The 18,366-nt window shown below is 40.3% G+C and overlaps 1 long non-coding RNA gene across 1 annotated transcript; it reads right to left on the reverse strand.

Moving 5' to 3' along the window:
- Positions 1 to 696: 696 nt before the first annotated feature.
- On the reverse strand, positions 697 to 7,568 carry LOC116420340. The gene is made up of 3 exons (XR_004230635.1): positions 7,555 to 7,568; positions 3,348 to 3,350; positions 697 to 1,125 (listed from the first exon to the last, which is right to left on the reverse strand). It is a non-coding gene; the product is annotated as an uncharacterized LOC116420340 (long non-coding RNA).
- Between the last annotated feature and the right edge of the window lie 10,798 nt (positions 7,569 to 18,366).

An 18,366-nucleotide genomic window follows, 5' to 3' on the forward strand; every position in this document is an offset into this window, starting at 1 on the left:
TATTTGGGAGGGAGGTTCGAGCCATGGTGTCTTCCCTCCCTCAGCACCATCACTTTACACTCCAAGATAAAACTTCTTCCTTGCACCTGTTTTTCTGAGATCTTCTCACCCATCTTTCTCTCCATTCTACCATCTCCCAGGTCATCCATATTTCTCGCCTGTCCATATATTTTACATCATCCACAACTAAATGTCTTACTCCCAACCCCTCTTTCTAGTACAATCCTTCTACCTGCTATAGTATTGATAAAATTCATAGGAGATATGTTTATCATCTTCCCTTTTAAAAGAGTACCCAGTTTAACATTATAGAGTTACTTATGATGTCTCTATCATATTTACCTTTGAATGCTTCTCTTGACTTTTATTTGAAAGTCATCTCTTGTCTTTTCTTTAGGAATGCTTCAGAGGCCTCTATTTCATTAAATGTCCTATTTTTCTCTTGCTGAGCTTTCCCAGAGAGGAAGCCCATAGTAAGTGGACGGTCCCCAGAAAGAGTGTGTCCTGCCACAAAGATTTTGTCCGCTGAGTGTTCTGAGTCTAGATGTGTTTCCATAGAGAGCAATCCTGAAGTAACTGGTGTAAGAAAGACACTGGGAAGGTCTTCTGGGCAAAGGAACCAACCTTTATTAAGGGAAACAAGGTGAGGTCTCAGACCGTACTGGACAGACCATAGAGCTCATCCTTGTTTCTCTGAAAGGTTGGTTTCTTTGCCCAGAAGGCCTTCCCAGTCTCTTTCTTACACCAAAATGTTCCCAGAGAGTTTCTCCTGCCACAAGTGTCTTTTCCTCTGGATGTTCTGAGAGTACATGTGTTTCCCCAGAGAGTGAGCTTGTAGTAACTGGAAGGTTGTCAGAGAGTGTGTCTCCCCGCATAAGTATCTCATCCACAGAGTATTCTGATGCTAGATGTGCTTCCCCAGAGAGTAAGCCTGTAGTAAGTGAAAGTTTCTCAGAAAGACTGTCTCCTCCATCCACAAGTGTCTTGTCTTCTGAGTGTTCAGAGATTCAATGTGCTTCAATAGAGAGCAAGGCTACAGTAACTAGAGTGTTTCCAGAAAGATTGTCTCCCACCACAAATATCTTTTCCTCTCTGGATTATATAGTTGTGTTGATTTTTTCATTCCTAAAACACAAAATACCATTCGTCACATGGCATGACTCTCAGGAAGCAGAGGGAGAGGGAGGGATATATGGGATACTGTGATGTAAGAAACAGAAAACAGCATTGAACATTTTTAAATGAGGGCAAGAATTTAAAGAGCAATAATAAAAAGGTGGAAAGGAAAAGAAAGCAAAAAAGATTTTGTCGTCCAGAGGGATTACTTCCATCTCAGCATCCAGGCTTGGCTTGAGATCTCCTGAACTGAGAGAGGAGCCTTTGGATGGCTCTGCCCACTTATCTTCAAGTCTGGCATCTGCTTGTCTGTCTTTGTGTTTGTAAGCATTTGTAAAGATCAATCACTCTGTCCTTTAATAGTCACAGGGCTGAGCTCATCCAATAACCCTAATCAATTTATATGTGTGTGTGTCTGTGTGTGTTTGTGTCTGTGTGTGTGTGTTTGTGTGTGTGTATTCTTATATATATATGTATATATTCCATGCTGGTGAGGTCTGCTTCTTTCTTTGGAATCCAATTCCTTCCCATAATGGTATACCTTAATTTGTGCCATCTCTGCCTCGGGATAATCCTTTCAGCAGCAACTTTATCCCAGTCTGGCACCAAAAAGGCAAAGAGAGGTTAAAGGACTTGATATGGGTCACACAACTTGTAAGTATGAGAGGCAGGATTTGAACTGAGTTCTTTTTTGTAAACACTGGAGACAGAGGGACAGCTCGGCTTATGAGGCAGTAAGGTAACTTTCCAGGGTCCCAAAGGTGAGGACCTTTGAGCCTTTAGCTCCCACCTTCCCTGACTCCAACACACACACACCCACTCCTGGATCAGCTTGAATATTCATTTCAAATAGATTTTACCTCCATTCACAGGAGTAAAATTCATTCATTCAACAAAGGCTGAGTACCTGTGGAGTGCTTGACCTGATGTGCTAAGGTTTTATGAAGTGTGATAGGTATGGAATAGCTTCCTGAAATACCTCATGTTCCAAGGGAGGATTAATGGATCAGCTGGCTAGTGGGAGGCCTAGAGGTCCAGGCACAGCAGGCAAATGCCAGCCCTCAGGGCTTAGAAGCAGTAAGCCATGGGCCAGGCCAGGGACTTTCAGCTGATCAAGCTTGGAACGGTGCCCCCCGTAAGCCAAGCATCGAGCTCACCTTCAAAAGTTACAACATAGGCTGGAAATTGTACTAAAAAAGGCTTCTCTGATAACAGGGAAGATCAAAACACAAAATCCTTAAAGGCAATGATGGAAAAACAATCACTTTCAAAGATTCAAAGGGACACATTAATGGGTTTCAAACCCCAAAAGAACTTCTGAAAGGGCTCAAATGAATATTTAAAATCATATACAAAAGGTAGAAAAAATGGGAGAAAAAAATTGTGGATAAAGAGAATCATGAAAAAGTATCAACATCTTGGTGAAGGAAGCACCAAAAAATGGACAAATATGTAGCAAAATTCATTGAAAAAAACTTCTTAAAATAGAATTGGCCAAATGGAAAAGGAAGTGCAAAAATCCTTTGAAGAAAACAAGTCCTGGGGAAGATTGAGAGATGGCAGATTCATTCAGAAAATTCCAAGTGCTCTAGATTCCCCTCCCCAACAAAACAAAATTATGCTCCACTGCTAATGTAGATCATTGCAAAACAAATAAAACTTTGGGTAGAACCCAGGTCCTCCTAGCACAACCAGAGCAGTCCTAAAAAAAAACCCATATAAAGTGTAAATAGCTCTAGGCTAGCTCCTTTAAAACAACAACCTGGGAGACCTGGGGTTAGTTGGGTTTAGAGCCCAACCAAAGGGATTTTCACATGCTGGGGCATCTGAGTCCAGGAAGATTGAGGGAACCCCTGCTGATAAGGAACATCAGGTCCAGCTGTGCAGCTGAGATGCTACCCTGGGGAAAAAGGGAACCAGCATACACATGGTAAGTGCTCAAGTAGTGGGTCTGGGAAGCTGCTGGTTCTGGCCACTAACAAGGGTAGAGCTCATGGTTTTGAGTTCCAAATCAGAGGAAAAAACTAAAGGAAGATCTGAAGCCAAAAGCACCATCCCAGAACTAGAATGATTAGGTTCTCATTTAAGAAAAAATGAGCAGGAAAAAGAGAAAGACACAATCATAGAACAGTTACTATGAGAATAGGAAAGACCAAGATACATCTGTAGAGGAGGATACTGAAGTTAAAAACAAATCTCCCTTGCCCCAAAGAGTAATATTAAATGACTACCTGCTCAAAAAGAATTTAGAGAAGAACTCAAAAAAAGACTTTAAAAATCAAATGAACTTGAGGATAAAATTTAAAAAAATAATATAATCCAAGGAAAACAAGATTATAAAAAGTCAATCAACTAGAAAAAGTGATACAGAGTCTTAAAGAAGAAAATGACTCCTTGAAAATTACAGTTGGGCAAGAGTAAGCCAGTGAAGATATAAGAGACCAAGAAATAATAAAATATAAAAAAAGGAAGAACTGGAAGAGAATGTCAAACATAAGAAAAACAACAGATCTGGAGAACACATCAAGAGAAAACATAAGAATAATTAGATTACCTTAAAGCTATGACCAAAAAGAAAACATTGACATAAAAATACAAGAAATAGTTTTTTAAATTGTCCTGAAGTGATAGAACAAGAGAGGAAAGGAGAAATAGATAAAATCCACCACTCACAACCGCAAGTGAGTCCTATTAGGAAAACATGTCATTGGTAATGTCATTGGTAAATTTGAAAAACACTCATTTTGAAGAAAAAATTTACATGCAACAACAATGAAAACAATTCAAATACGATCCAGCTATATAAGAATTGCACAAGATTTACCAGAAGCTATATTAAAAGACCACAGATCCTAAAATACTATATACCAGTAATGAAAAGATCTAAAGGAGTGGCCAAAAATATTATGTCCAGCAAAACTAAATTTAATATCAAATAAAAAATGGACATTCAGCATACTGACAGCTTTTCAGGATTTTGTTTCAAACAAACCCAAACTCAGTAGAAGCTATATAGGAGCTAACATCAAAAACTAATTTCAAGGGACTCAATAAAGACAAATTGTTTATGTTGTATATGTGGAAATGGAAATGAAATGCCTAAGATTGATATTAGTAATTGGATAGAAAAGAATGACTGGGGTAGAGCTGAATATGACGTGACTAAAAAGCAAAACTGTCCAGGGAAAAGGTAAAAATAGTAATTATACTTTAAGAATGAGGGGTGATAGCAAGAACCAACATGGTGGAATTGCATGGGGAAGAAAGTTTGGTAGTTCGGGAATGGGTTTAAGAGGTAACATACACACATAATACATAAATACTACATATATATACACACATATACCAAGGAGGGGATAGTACCCTCCAAAATCAATAAAGAAATGAGGGAAGGGAAGAGGATAAAGTGAAGTTCAGAAGGGTGTGGGAATCAATGAAAGTAGCACAAGATGTTTAAATTAATGGGAAAGGGGGAGAAAGGAGGGAATATGATAAAGTGGAGTACAGAAGGATGTTTAACTAATGGGTGTGGGATAAGGTATGTAGATTAATAGGAATGAGATAAAGAAGGAGGGAAAGAGTGGAAGTAGAAAAAAGGGAGAGATACATTTAGGGGGTTGTCTGGGATTTAGGGGATATCAAAAAGTCTAGAAAGACACAAACGGATGCAAAATGAAGTGAGCAGAATGTGGATAACATTGTATACAGTAATAACAGTACTATACAATAATCAACTGTGAATGACTTAGCTATTCTCATCAATACAATGATGAGAGACAATTCCAGAAGACTCCTCGTAAAATGCTATCCACCTCCAGAGAAAGAACTGATGAAGTCTAAATGCAGATCAAAACATACTATTTTTCTCTTTCTGTCTTTTCTCATGGGTTTTCTCCTTTGAATCTATGTATTCTTTCAAAACATGACTAATATGGGAATATGATTTGTGTAATTGAACATATATAACTCATACCAAATTTCTCAGGAATGGGGGGTGATGAGGGAGGGATAGAGAAAATTTGGAACTCTTTTTTATAAATTAATATTAAAAATTGTCTTCACATATACTTGAGGTAGAAGAAAATATTATCGAAAATTTCACGTCCCCAGATTTGCTTCTCAGTCTTGGTTCACATAATTTGCATAAAACTTGGGAATTCTAAGGGACCACAGCAATTCATCTCATCCAATCTATACATGGAAGGGGATTTCTGGTATAAGAGACAAAAAATCTTTCAGGCTTTCCTTGAATACCCCCAAAGAGGGAAAATTGGCCATCTCTTCAAGGGAGTACAATGCACTTTGGGAGAATTCCCATTGTTGTAAGATTTTCCTGACATTAGGCCTAAATTGGCCTCCTTATAACTTTATAACTTGACTATTGCTCATGGCTCTTATCTCAGGAGCCAAGAAGAACAAGTCTAATGCTTTATCCACCTAAGAGACTTGATTGTTGGTAGGCAATGTCCCAGGTTTCTCTCAAATTCTTTATTTAGACATTTCATATGATGTTGTAATATTTCATTATATTTATATAAGAATAAATGTGAAGGGAGGAAGCCTAGTCATATCAGATCTCAGATTGCATTTCAAGTAGTAATCTTTAAAACTCTCTGGTAGTGGCTAAGAACAGAGTGCTGTATTGGGATTAGGTATACAAGATACAGTAGTAAATGACCATAATAAGCTAGTGTTAGATATTTACAAAGATCCTTCCTTTTTAGGCAAGAACTCACTATTTATAAAAACTGCTGAGAAAAAATGGAAAACATATGGAAAATTCTAGGTACAGTATAACACTAAGGTGTAATAGTGGTGTAATAGAACAAGGTGCTCTGCCCAAATGAATATAAATTTTAATCTGGTTTATGTGGTTTATGACCACAACATATCTTGGAGCATGGGGGCTAGGTTTGTTACTTATTTATTCTATATTTGGGGAAAAAAACTTGGATACTCAACTCTTCTGTTCTATCTAGTTTCATTTATGATTTCTTGAAATACAAACAGGCTTTGATAAAACCCATGGGGATTCAAATGAAGATTCTTGGCTAAGCCCTGAACCCCAAACATGTAGAGGGCTGGAACTCTGGAGAAGTCTACTTGAAACAAGGATACTTACAACAAGGTGTTAACTCAATTCCACTGAGTGGAATTGATGAGATTATGGTTCTCTGGTTCACATATATACTTGGTACTTAGCATGGTGATGTAATGGTTCTCTAGTTCACAAATACCTAGTGTGCTGTAATGATGTAATTGTAATAGGGTATTTAAGGGCTGAGAGGACTGGAAATGAGACATTCCATCTATGACCATCCTCCTGGTGGCTCTCCTGACTCCTGCACTCCTCCACTAAGACCAAGGCTGAGTCAGATTGCTGGAGGAGACTGTGGCAGACTCAGACTATGACAGATACAGACTATGAAGGAGACAATAAAGACTTCGGACTCTGTTCTTGTCCATCCTCGTGGTGTCTGTCCTGCTGAGAACAAGGCCTGCACCGAGGACCTCCAGAAAGTTAGCCCAGACATTACAAAAACACTCTGTTTCTCACAGAGAGACCAGTAGTAGGTTCTGGCCTAAGCCTCACTTGGGCATTGTTTGAGTTTTGATGGCTTAGAGTCAGTGTAAATGGCAACTGTTGTGATTCTGGCCAGAAACCCTGAGGGTCTTTCCATCTAAGACTGTTTTTTATTTTGTTTCTTTTGAGTAGGTATACCAGGGCTTTGTTTGCCTCATTTCTCCCCTACCCTTAAATCACTGAATGGGTGTTTCCTCAGACAGAGACCTGAACAAGAGCTTACCTGAAAAAGGCCTAGGTCACACTGCACATGGGGCCATCTCCAGTCATCCTGACCCATGTCTTGTCACTGCACTCAGCTGGTCCTCTTCCACAAAGAAGGCTGAACAACACACTAAAAATTACAAGTTAAGATCAAAATGGATAGATGATTTAGACATAAAGGGAGATGCCATAAACCAATTAAGAAACCATCCATTCTGGGAAATAATTTTGAATTAGGAAAAGAAAGTAACAAAAATGTCCAAAGACTTTAATGCAAATGCTTCCTTACACCCCAAGAAGCCATTAATAATAAAACAGTTCCCATATACTCCGAAATATTTATAATGTCATTCTTAGTAACAACTATGAAATGGAAACAAAGGAGATGCCCTCAAATGGGTAATGGCTAGAGAAAGCATAGAACATGAAAGTCATGGAATAGTATTACATTGTTATAAAAAATGCTGAGTGTGTTGAGTACACAGAAGTAGAGAACAATCTTTATGATTTCATGTAAAGTAAATTAATCAGAGAAAAAACAATAAATATACACAATAAGTACAACAATTTATATGGAACGAAGGATACAACAAAAGATTGTAAGTATCTGTAAGGAAATGTTAAAGATCAAGTGGGACTGAAAAGGAAACATGAAAAGACATCATTAACCCTTCCTTGTCTAAGAGGTAAATGGTCCACTTTTTCCTAAATGCATCAACCAGTTGTGCTCACTTTTTCTATTCCTCTCTAAAAGATTTCTTACATGGCATGGCTCTCACAGAGAGAGGGCAGGATCAATGAAATTACCTGATGATGTAAGAAACAGAAAAAAAATCAATAATTTTTTAAAGGAGTTCAAATATCTCAAGAGAAATAATGGAGAAATGGAAAAGAGGAAAGAAAGGGTTTCGGAGGTTATTAATTATCAGTAGCAGATCTCAAACTATACTACAAATCAGAGATCATGAAATTTCTGTTGTTTAATAGTGACTTTTCCTGAACCCATTTCGGGTTTTCTAGGCAAAGATAATGGAAGGGTTTGCATTTTCTTCTGCAGGTCATTTGACAGATGAGGAACTGAGGTAAACGGGGTTAAGTGACTTGCTGAGAGTAGCACAGAGAGTAAGAGTCTGAGGCTAAATAGGAACTCAGAAAGATAACTTGACTTTATGCCCCACAAAAACAGAACTTCCCAGAAAATAATTTCAACTTCTTAAAAACTGAAACATTGATCAGTAGAAAACATTGTAATGCCGGAGAAACTGAGGCAGGAGAGAGATTAGACAGTTTTTAATATTTTATTAATTGGAGCGCATAATTGACCGGACAGGACTCTCGTCTCAAATTATCCAGTCAGACAGAGATAAAGATATACTGGGACCAAGGAATCCATGTTGGCCCCAGGGCTGGAGGAGACTGTCATCTCAAAGAATCCATCGTCCAGCATCTAGCAGCCAGCCTCCAGCAGTGAATAGGAGAAACCCAAATTCTTAAATACCTTTTCTCTAAACAAAGGAAGGGGTAAGAAGTACGGGGAAACTTCTGTCAGGATGGGGGTAGACCATACATCCTAAAAACCAGGAGACAGGATGTCTGAATACACAGAGGTAAAGATATCAGTGAGGTAGCTTGGAATATTTTAGAGGGATAGTGTAAATTCTTGAGGACGGAAAGAGTCAGGAGGTCTACTCTCTTGCTTATCTTGCTTGCACTAACAATTTACAACCCTAGAGCAAATGGTCCTCAGTCTTAATGGACCAGAGTGGGAGTTTTACAGCTTAGGGGATTGAGACAGAATAGTTAAAGCAACTGAGACAAGGGAAACTAGTGCAGGGAAACTGAGTCAGGACAGTTAAAGAGAACTGTGGCATAACAACATTGGGTAGGCAATTTACAGAAACAAAAAATAAAATGACTTAATGTTTAATATAACTACAGAGAGTAGATTGGAACGGGGTAAGGGAGGACACACTATTTGACTAAATGAAATAGTATAAAGAGAAATCAGTTCTCCAGTTTGTCAGAAATTGGATAGGGTAGAGCAACTATCATACTGTGTGGGATGGGTGCTAAACCCCCTTATGAAAACTGACTACTCAGAGGCATCTTCAGATACAAAGAGGAAGCATTTATTCCATCCTTGCTAGGAGAGGTCCAAGTACTCCAGCTGAGTAGATCCAGAGCCTCTCAGCTCCCTTCTTCCAGTGTTGTGCCTGGTTTAGTAAGCTGGAAATAGTGAATTTGGTTAAATACCAAAAGACCCAAGTCTTTTCATTGGATGGACTAAAAAGTTGCTGACCAATGCTGTCTACTTCCTGTAGGTCATGTAACTTCCTGAAGCTTACTGAAGGGCCTTAATTTTTCTGCCCTATTTTCAGAGGTCTGGAGGGTCTGCAGGCTGAGAGGCTCTGGATCTGCTCAGCTGGAGTGTTGGGGCTTCTTGCAAGGACCTCTGAGAATAGGGTCTGACCTACTCCATCTCATAGACTTTTTGAGAAATCTTCACTTGGTCCCATTCAACACCCACTATCAAATTATATTATAAATTCATACAGGACAGGAATTAGATGTAAAAGGCCAATCAAGAGCAAATCAGAGCAGAATGGAACAAATTACTTTTCATATTTCTATATAAGACTAGGGATTATGACAGAACAAGGAAACAGAGAATCACAAAAATTAAATGGATTAATTCTGCTTCTATAAAGTTGAAATGTTTTTGCACAAATAGATCACATGTCCTTAAAAACTAGATGAAAACAATTAAGGAAAAACATCTTTGCAGCAAAGTTCTCTAAGGATTGGTACATATGCAACATCTAGAAGGAACTGATTCCAGTTTCCAAGATTAAGAGCTATTCTCCAATTGATCAAAGTATGTGAACAAGAATTTTTGAGAGAAATAAATCCAAGCCATCAATGTGACAAAATGCACTTGATCTCTCATAATGAGGGAAATGCACATTAAAACAATTCTCTTCTTTCAGCCTCTAAATCATAGAAATAAGAAAGTTCAGGGATAATTCTTCATTTTTGTTCTGAACAAGATACTTGGAAAGTCCCTTTCACCAGGTTCTGAGTGTAACTAGAACAAAATATAACTATATCATTAAAGAACATCAAAGGAAAGAGTCAATAGAGACAATATGGAGAAGGGGAGGGGAAAAGTTTGTAAGTTAAAATCTTATAAAAAAGAATGTCGAAAACTATCTTTGGAAATAATTAAAAATACTTCTAAGGGGAAAAAATCATTTTGAAATAATCACTCCTTATTTTGCTATATAACTTAACATTTTTGTAAGTGGAATTTTATTACAGTTAGATATGATCACATTCCTATAGTTTCCATTCCTTTTGATCTTCAAGGCAAGATATTACCAGAAATATCGGTAATATATATTAAATAAAAACAAAAACAAAAAAACAAAACATTTTCTAAACTGACTCCTTTTTCCAAAACTCCAAGTTCAAGCTAAGGACAGGAGGAAAGGAGGATGAAAGAAAGGAGCGAAACGTCCTTCTGAAGAGGGGAGCCAAGTAGCGTCCTCAAATGGGCTTCTCCCTCCTGGTTTCTACCGAACCCCAGCCCAATCTACTACACCCTTCCATCCACCAACGTCCCAAACTTGCCATCAGAGTCCTGGGCTGGCAGGGGAAGGCCCGGAGGAGCAGGCAAGCAGGTACATAAACCCCAACCCGCACCCACGCTGACACTCTCACACAGACGATCCCACCTTCACGCACAACACACACAAAAACAAAGGTGTTGATACTCCCAGGACTTTCCACCCATTTGGAGAAAGGGGAAGCTCATGAAAAGGCAGGGGTGGGGAAGGGAGAGAAGAAAGAGAAGAAAGGGAGGGGCTGAGGCAGGAACAGGGGAGGGGGCACTTACCTCTCCTAGACCCTTAGGCACTAACAGGACCCTCGTGATCGTTCAGTCTGGAAAGGGCACAAAAGGCACGCAGACTTTCAAGGGCTCTCTTCCCCCACATCCTCACATTGAGGAGACTTAAATTCATCAGAGGACGGGATGGGCAGTCACTGTGATGTCATCGCAGGGCAGGGCTAGTCTCCTCCCAGAGCAGATTGTTCCCAAAAGAGGGAGGGGAGGGGACTTTGTGACATCAGGTTCAGGGCAGTGGGAGCACCCCCCCCCCCAATGATTTCTCTCGTCCCCCATTACTCAACCTGGCTAGGAAAGGGGACGCAGTTCATCTTCCACCTGGAAGTGAGCCCAGCGCTGACCATGGTCCTAGGTTCTTGAGGCCAGGCTGCTGGGGTTGGGGGTGAGGGACAGAAGCTAAACTCACCTTGGGGTGTTTGAGGGGCGGCCCCTTTACGGAAACTAGGAGTGGAGGATACAGAGGGGAAGGAGGAGGTTGAGGGAAGGATACATGACTCTTGAGAGTTACAGGCACAGCAGGAGCTGGGGTTACATTTGGGCTACTGTCCTTAAAGCAATAGAAAACAAAAGCTGATTGGAGTTCCAGCTAAGGTGGGCTTCTGGATCATCAACCTCTCTAAGCATGCCCTGGAGACACCTGATACTCTTGTTTCACCTAAGCAGACTTCTTTTGGGAAAACAGAGAAGAGATTCTCAGAAAATACAAGAATTTCCTGAAAATCTTTAAGCGGGAGCTGCCTCCTGATTTTGTTGTCCCATAAGTGTTCCCTGGGGATATCACCTTCATCCAGAAGGGGTTCAGGTGGTTTCCTCAAAAGGCATCGATAAAGATTCTTCAGTAAGTGGCTAAGTTACCTATAGATATCCAAAGGTCACAGTACGCACAGTAAACATGGGAGTATATACACAAGTATCTCCATTGTTATGTGCACCCTTGTAGCTAGACTAGGGCTCCTTGTCAATGGCAGAGATTATCAAAAATGTCTACCTTCTGGAGTTTATACTTGCAAATACTTTGCAGTAGAGGCTTTTAGAAACTTGCCTGGACATGGAGATCTGAGGTGACTCAGTACCCTCAATTAATACAGGTAATGTAATGCCAGAGAAACTGAGGCAGGAGAGAGATTAGAGAGTTTTCAATATTTTATTAATTGGAGAGTATAATTGACTGGACAAGACTCTCGTCCCAAATTATCCAGTCAGATAAAGATATACTGGGACCAAGGAATCCATGTTGCTCCCAGGGCTGGGGAGACTGTCATCTCAAAGAATCCAGCAATCAATAGGAGAAAACCAGCTTCTTAAATACTCTTTAGAAACAAAGAACCAAGAAGGCGGGAAGGCTTCTGTCAGGATGGGGGGAGACCATAAATCCTAAAAGCCCAGAGACAGGATGTCTGAATACCCAGAGATAAAGATGTCAGTGAGGTATCTTGGAATATTTTAGACAGATATTGTAAATTCTTGAGGACAGGGAAGGGTCAGGCAGTCTGCTGTTCTTGTTTATCTTGCTAGCAGTTTATAACCTTAGAGTAAATGGTTCCCAATCTTAATGGACCACAGTGGGTTTTTACAACTAAGGGGATTTGACAGAAAGGTTAAGGAAACTGAGACAAAGGAAACTAGTTCAGGGAAACCAAGTCGGAACAGTTAAAGAGAACTATGGCACAACAGTAAAAGGTAGTGGAGGATCTAGAGTCAGTCCAAAAACTCTCCCATATCACCCTTATCCCAAGAAGCTGAAGAGACCAATGGCCATGTTCTGCTAACCATGTCAGAGGTTCACCAGCATATGAATTCAACCAATCAAACCCAGAGACCGTGCTCCAGGCAAAGTGGAAGTGTAGCCACTGACAAGGACAAAACTTGGAGGAAAAATGTACAAGAAAAGCACTGGTCTCAGCTAGGAAGGATATTTGTTAAATAACTAGAGAGTTTTCACCAAAATTTTGCAGTATCAAATCAAGAAAGCCCAAAGTAAAATTATCCCTTGAGTACAAAAATATCAGACAGTGAAAATATCAGTCTCCAGATATATCTTTGTATCAGCAGTAGAGCTGGGACTCCAATCTGGCTCCTTCAACTCCATGTCCCACTGTTTTAGCCACTGGACCATGGCCTCCTCCCCAGGTCAAGCCTCTCCTTCAAATGTCTTATATGTGTGCTCTATCTGCTGCTCCGATTCCCTCTTCATCCAGTCCTTACCTTAAACCACCAAATGGAGCCAGAGAACCATAAAATTAAATCTCCGGCTCAAAGCACCCCCAGAGTCCACCTTGTCCAATTCCTTCATGTCATGCTATGCCACAGTTCTCTTTTATTGTCCTGACTCAGTTTCCCAATTATCCTGACTCAGTCTACCTAAATTGTCCTGCCTCATTTTCCCTAATTGTTCTGCCTCAGTTTATAATTCTTCTGCTCAATCCTGCAAAACCATCCCTCCCTCTTAATCAGAATATTTGATAAGGATAAAAGATCTTATGTTTTAGAATATCAAAATGCCTCTCCCCATCCCAAGCTATCAGAATATCAGATACCGTCTTATCAAGATGCCTCTCCCCATCTCTGGGGTGCCTCCCCCCATTATGTCGTCCCCGTCTCCGGTGGCTTGTCCCACCCTGTCAGAGTCCCCTTCCTGCTCTCAGCACCCTGACTCTGCCCCTGCCTCAGTCTACCCACTGTGTCTGAGCCACATGTATATATGTCATTGAGAACTCACATTGCTGGATTCTTGGAGATGATAGTCTCATTCAGCCCTGGGAACAAACCATGGATCCATTTGGTCCCAATAAATCTCCCCCTTTTAAATAAAATATTAAATACTCTCTAATCTCTATCTTGCCTCAGTTTCGCTGGCAATACAGTTACAGAAGAAAATGAAGCTCAGGGAGGTAAAGGGACTTGCCTTACATCTCACTTGGGCTCAGAGATTTGGAATCCACCTTCAAGGTCAATTAGTCGAAACTTCTTTTACAGAGGAAAAAACTGAAGGCTGAAGTGGTGATGGGAGGTGTCTCAGATCAGACAGGCAATGAATGTAGTAAGGTAGGATGTGAATCCAGATTTACCTGTCTCAGAATTCAGCCGTGTGTCCATGAGACTGTGCTGCACCTTAACCTCCCATCTCAACCTCCCATCTCAGTAGTGTACCCTCATCTGTAGAATACTGGAAGGATGAGAGGTAAGTTTATTTTTTTTAATGGTAAAAGCCACTTCCCAAAAGGATCCAATTTTTCCTCATTGGATATTCAACAGCCACTTATTGGCCTGTGTTGAATTCATTAGAAGTATTCTTATCCACAACCTACTCCCTCTCTAATGTGAGAAGTCCCTATCCCAACCTTATCTTTTATTGAAATGAATTTTCAAGGACTTACACAACAGCTAAGCTTAGATGAGATATTGATGCGGTTTGAGTGTTCTCAATTCCTGATGGTCAAGAGGTTAGTGGCAATCAGAGAGGTGTTAAAAATCCCCTTTAAATTGGCCGCAGGTTTAGAATGAAAGAATTCACTCATTCCCAAATAATTAGCTGCAAAATGAAAATTTATTGTTGGGTAGAAATCAGTTTCTAGTGGGAAATAGTTTTGGCACTGAGAATGCTTTCTTGGTGGGCAGAAGGATACTGGCAGCGGAAAGTGACAGAGATCTCCAGCTACCTAGGCCCATCTGCAAAGACCTTAGTTGAAGGAAGCTGTTATATTGGGTATCTGAGTGGGGGATGGGACAGCCCAAGCAGATTTGACCAGGTTGGGGCTGGGACAGCCCAGATCAGAATTCCTCAATTGAATGAGAATTTAGAATTTCTACAGGAGTTGATTCTCTCATCCTGAAAAGTTTGGGCTCTGTCTGGACTCCTTGGAGCCTGGGAGATCCTGCTCAAACGGGACACAATCTCAGAGTGATAATCTTAAAGGGAATACAACTTATAGTAAAACAGTTCCCTGGGGCGGTGTGGGGGGGGGGGTTGCAGCCAAGAAGGAAGGGAGGACACAAGCTTCATTCTGAATTCTCTTCTACCCTCACTTACTAATTACCTAATTCAGCCTCAGAAATAGTGCTTGACTGGTAAAATCCACGAATATTGGAAGTAAAACAATTACCAGATGAAGATAACTTGGAAGATCGCCAGAAAAGGTTTGTCCTGATCAGTGGGAAAAGGGCAGTGTAGGCAGGGAGACAGAATACACAGTGTTAGCACACTGAGCGGACTGAGGAGGGGGCAGTCTCTGCGAGTGGAGAATTTTCAGGGAGGACTCTACTACAGGTTATCTGGTCTACTTTGGTTGCAAAGCAATAGATCAGCAGAGAAGTTACACAAAAGCCAAAAGTACAGTGTATCCCAAAATGCCAGAATTTAACAGGACCTGGTCACACCCACCCAGCACCAGGGAATGACACACCAGGGACCACAGTATAGCTGCGCAGCCACAACAGGGCAGGGACACTCTACCCAAAGCAGTGACACTTCCTCTGCTCAGACATTAGTCCGAGGGCAGCCTCTGTTTCACACAGCAAGATTCTGCCCAGGGCAGTAGCACTTCCTCTGTGTGGGGCTCTTCCCAGGGCTGGAACACTTCCACAGGATCGTGGCCGCTCTTTGCAGCCCATTTGCAGGAAAACTACTCTACATACATCCCTGTTCTGTAGAGGAAAACCTCCTTGCCCTGAAGGTAGACCCTAAGGGATTTTTAAAAAATGAGTAAAAAAGCCAAGGGAGCTCTAACTATAAATGACCTCTATACAGAAAGAGAACAGATTTCCAACCTTGAGGAACCTAATAGCAGACAAACTCCAGACAAAACCCCAAAGGGGGGGGGGAGGAATATAACCTGGTCCCTATCAACAAAGCTCTCCCAGAAGAAATTAGAAAAGATCTTAAAAGAGAGCTAGAAGAAAAATTGGGAAAGAAAGAGAAGTTCTGCAAGAGAGTATGGAAAAGACATACAATTCAATAAAAGAAAAATTTGATAAAGTGGAAAAAGAAAACAACTTCCTGAAATGTGAATTGGAAAGTGTAAGCAACTCCCAGGGAAACAGAATTTACGAATTCAAAAAGATAAAGAACTCCCAGGAAAGTGGGATTTGTGAATTGGAAAAAGAAAATAAATCAGTAAAAAAATTCATGAAATAGAAAAAAAAATTCCATAGAGCAAAAGAACTCATTTAAAAAGTCAATTGGATATATTCAAAAAGTATAAAAAAGTTAATGAAGAAAATAACTCCATAAAAATCAGGACTGAATGAATAGAAATGAATGATTCATTGAGACATCAAGAATCAGTCAAGCAAAAAATTTTTATCTGGGAGATAACCCATAATCCCTGCCTGGAGAAGGAGGAGTTAACCTTTGGGAGATGATATATATATATATATATATATATAGAGGAAACTCTTAGAGCTAGGAAGAATTTTCTCTGGAACATCAACGGGGGTCGGAGACAGGACACTCTGGAAGAAAGCCTACAAGCCCTATCTTTGAGGCAAGAGAGATTCCTCGTATCTTCTACCTTGGTGCTGGCTGGAGGCTGAAGAAAGCAGAGGCAGAAGCCAAGTACAAAGCTGCAAGATCTCTTGGAGCCAGGCAGAGAGTTAGGCCTCAACTAACCGGGCTAATTTGGAAGGAGAAATAAATGTTTGCATTTTTACCAGCTGGCTGCAATTTTGGAGTAATTATTTATTTCAACTGAGACTAAGGATGCCTCCAGAAAACCACAACATTTTGGCGCACCAGAAAACCACAACAGTCCAGTAAATTCAAAGTAGCTATGAACCCCTGAACAAGCACGTTCCCTGGCTAGTTTTTACCTACCTCACAGTTGTTGTAAGCTCAGGAAGAAGCTCATCTGACTCTTATCAGTTATAACAATTCCATTAAGAGTACTGTGTTTATAGAATGATTGTGAGGGTGAAAGTCTTTTGTCCATCCCTCGGACCCTGTGCATCTTTACACAATCTTTAGAGATGCTGATTATCATATCTTTAGACAGGTCCTGACCCTGGTCTGCCAGGTGTGTTCCATCTAGTTTTTTGAGCTTCCTAACACCTCCTCTCCTCCTTGATCCTCACCCCCTTGAGTTCCTGCCTTTACCCCTGAGATATCCCCAAGGTTATATTTCCCCTATCAAAGATCTGCTTATAATGAAGATCTTTGCCAAGTTTTCTTCCTGACTAAGCCCACTAGGAGCTTCTTCTTTCTCCCTCCTTCCTTCTAATGGTGCCGTTGTCCTTACTCTAACTGGTGATTCTACTAAACTCCTCTGTGAATCTAACCTACCCATCAATGGCACACTTAGGCCTCCTGCTATGTTCTTTTCACGGATCCTTCCAAATTCCTTTCTAACTAGATGCTCTCCCAACTCTATTCCATATTAGCCACTTCAGGGACCTATTTTATCTCTGCTTTGTAATCTCTTCTCCTAAATAACACTTTATTTTGACAGAGAATAGCCATTGTGAATTTGTCTCATGTTTATTCTGAACCTGTTTTTGCCACCACAACCTCATCACTGCCTGTTTGACCTTGGGCAAGCCACTTAATGTCTATTTGCTTTGGTTTCCTCCACTGTAACAATAGCACCTATGTTTCAGGATTGTGTGACTTAGCTTAGCATCCAGTCCTTATAAACATATCAGGTATCATTATCATCATTAACATCATTATCATACTATTATTATTAGTGTAAATGTTTCTTTCCAGATCAGTGATGCTAGGGTCCAAATTTTTAAGATATTTGCAAATACTAAATGTTTAATAAATATGTTTTCAGTCTAAAAATTGTCAAATACACTATCTTATTGAAGCTAAATGGCACAAAGGGTAAAATGTGTCTTATAGGAAGAAAACCAAAAGCACTTAGTGAATTTAGCGAATACTTTGTGTCAGTTATTAATAAAACAAAAGACACATATATAACAGGCTTTGCCTTCAAGGAATGTAGATTCTCTAGGGAGGAGACAAACCATGCACACACATTTAAATACGGAATAAATGTGAACTAATATTGAAGGGGAAACTAGAATCCAGATACTGTAAAATAGATTGCCCTCTACCAAGAAACACCTAAGTTTTGAGTGGAAAGTTTGATTTCAAAGACTGGTTTGAGGCAAATGATGGAGGAAATTCAGAAGTTGCTAAATGAAAAACAAGAACTCCACAGATAGATCAGCAGGATAGTTCCTTCACAGCTAAGAAAATAGCATTCAATTTCATCAACAGTAAAATAAATAAAATATCAAGTATTTTGCTGCTGGGCTGGGCCCTGGGTTGCTATGGAAACAAGGCCTCTCTCTACACCCAATGCCAAACGGGAGTCTCTATGTTGATTAGCAAAGGGGTCAAGATCTGGCTTTTGCCTTGTTCTGGGGCTAAGGTGGCTACATTGAGGTCTTCTTTTGAAGAAAGTGATTGCTCACCTGCCTAAGAGTTTAGGGAGAGGGTGGGTCCTCACAGGTAAATTGCCCTAAATTTAGAACTCTGCTTGGCTCCCTGCTGTGAGGTCTGTTTACGACTACTACTACTACTACTGCTATTTACTACTACTATAACCTACCA

Source organism: Sarcophilus harrisii, chromosome X (assembly GCF_902635505.1).
Source record: "Sarcophilus harrisii chromosome X, mSarHar1.11, whole genome shotgun sequence".
Lineage (NCBI taxonomy): Eukaryota > Metazoa > Chordata > Mammalia > Dasyuromorphia > Dasyuridae > Sarcophilus > Sarcophilus harrisii.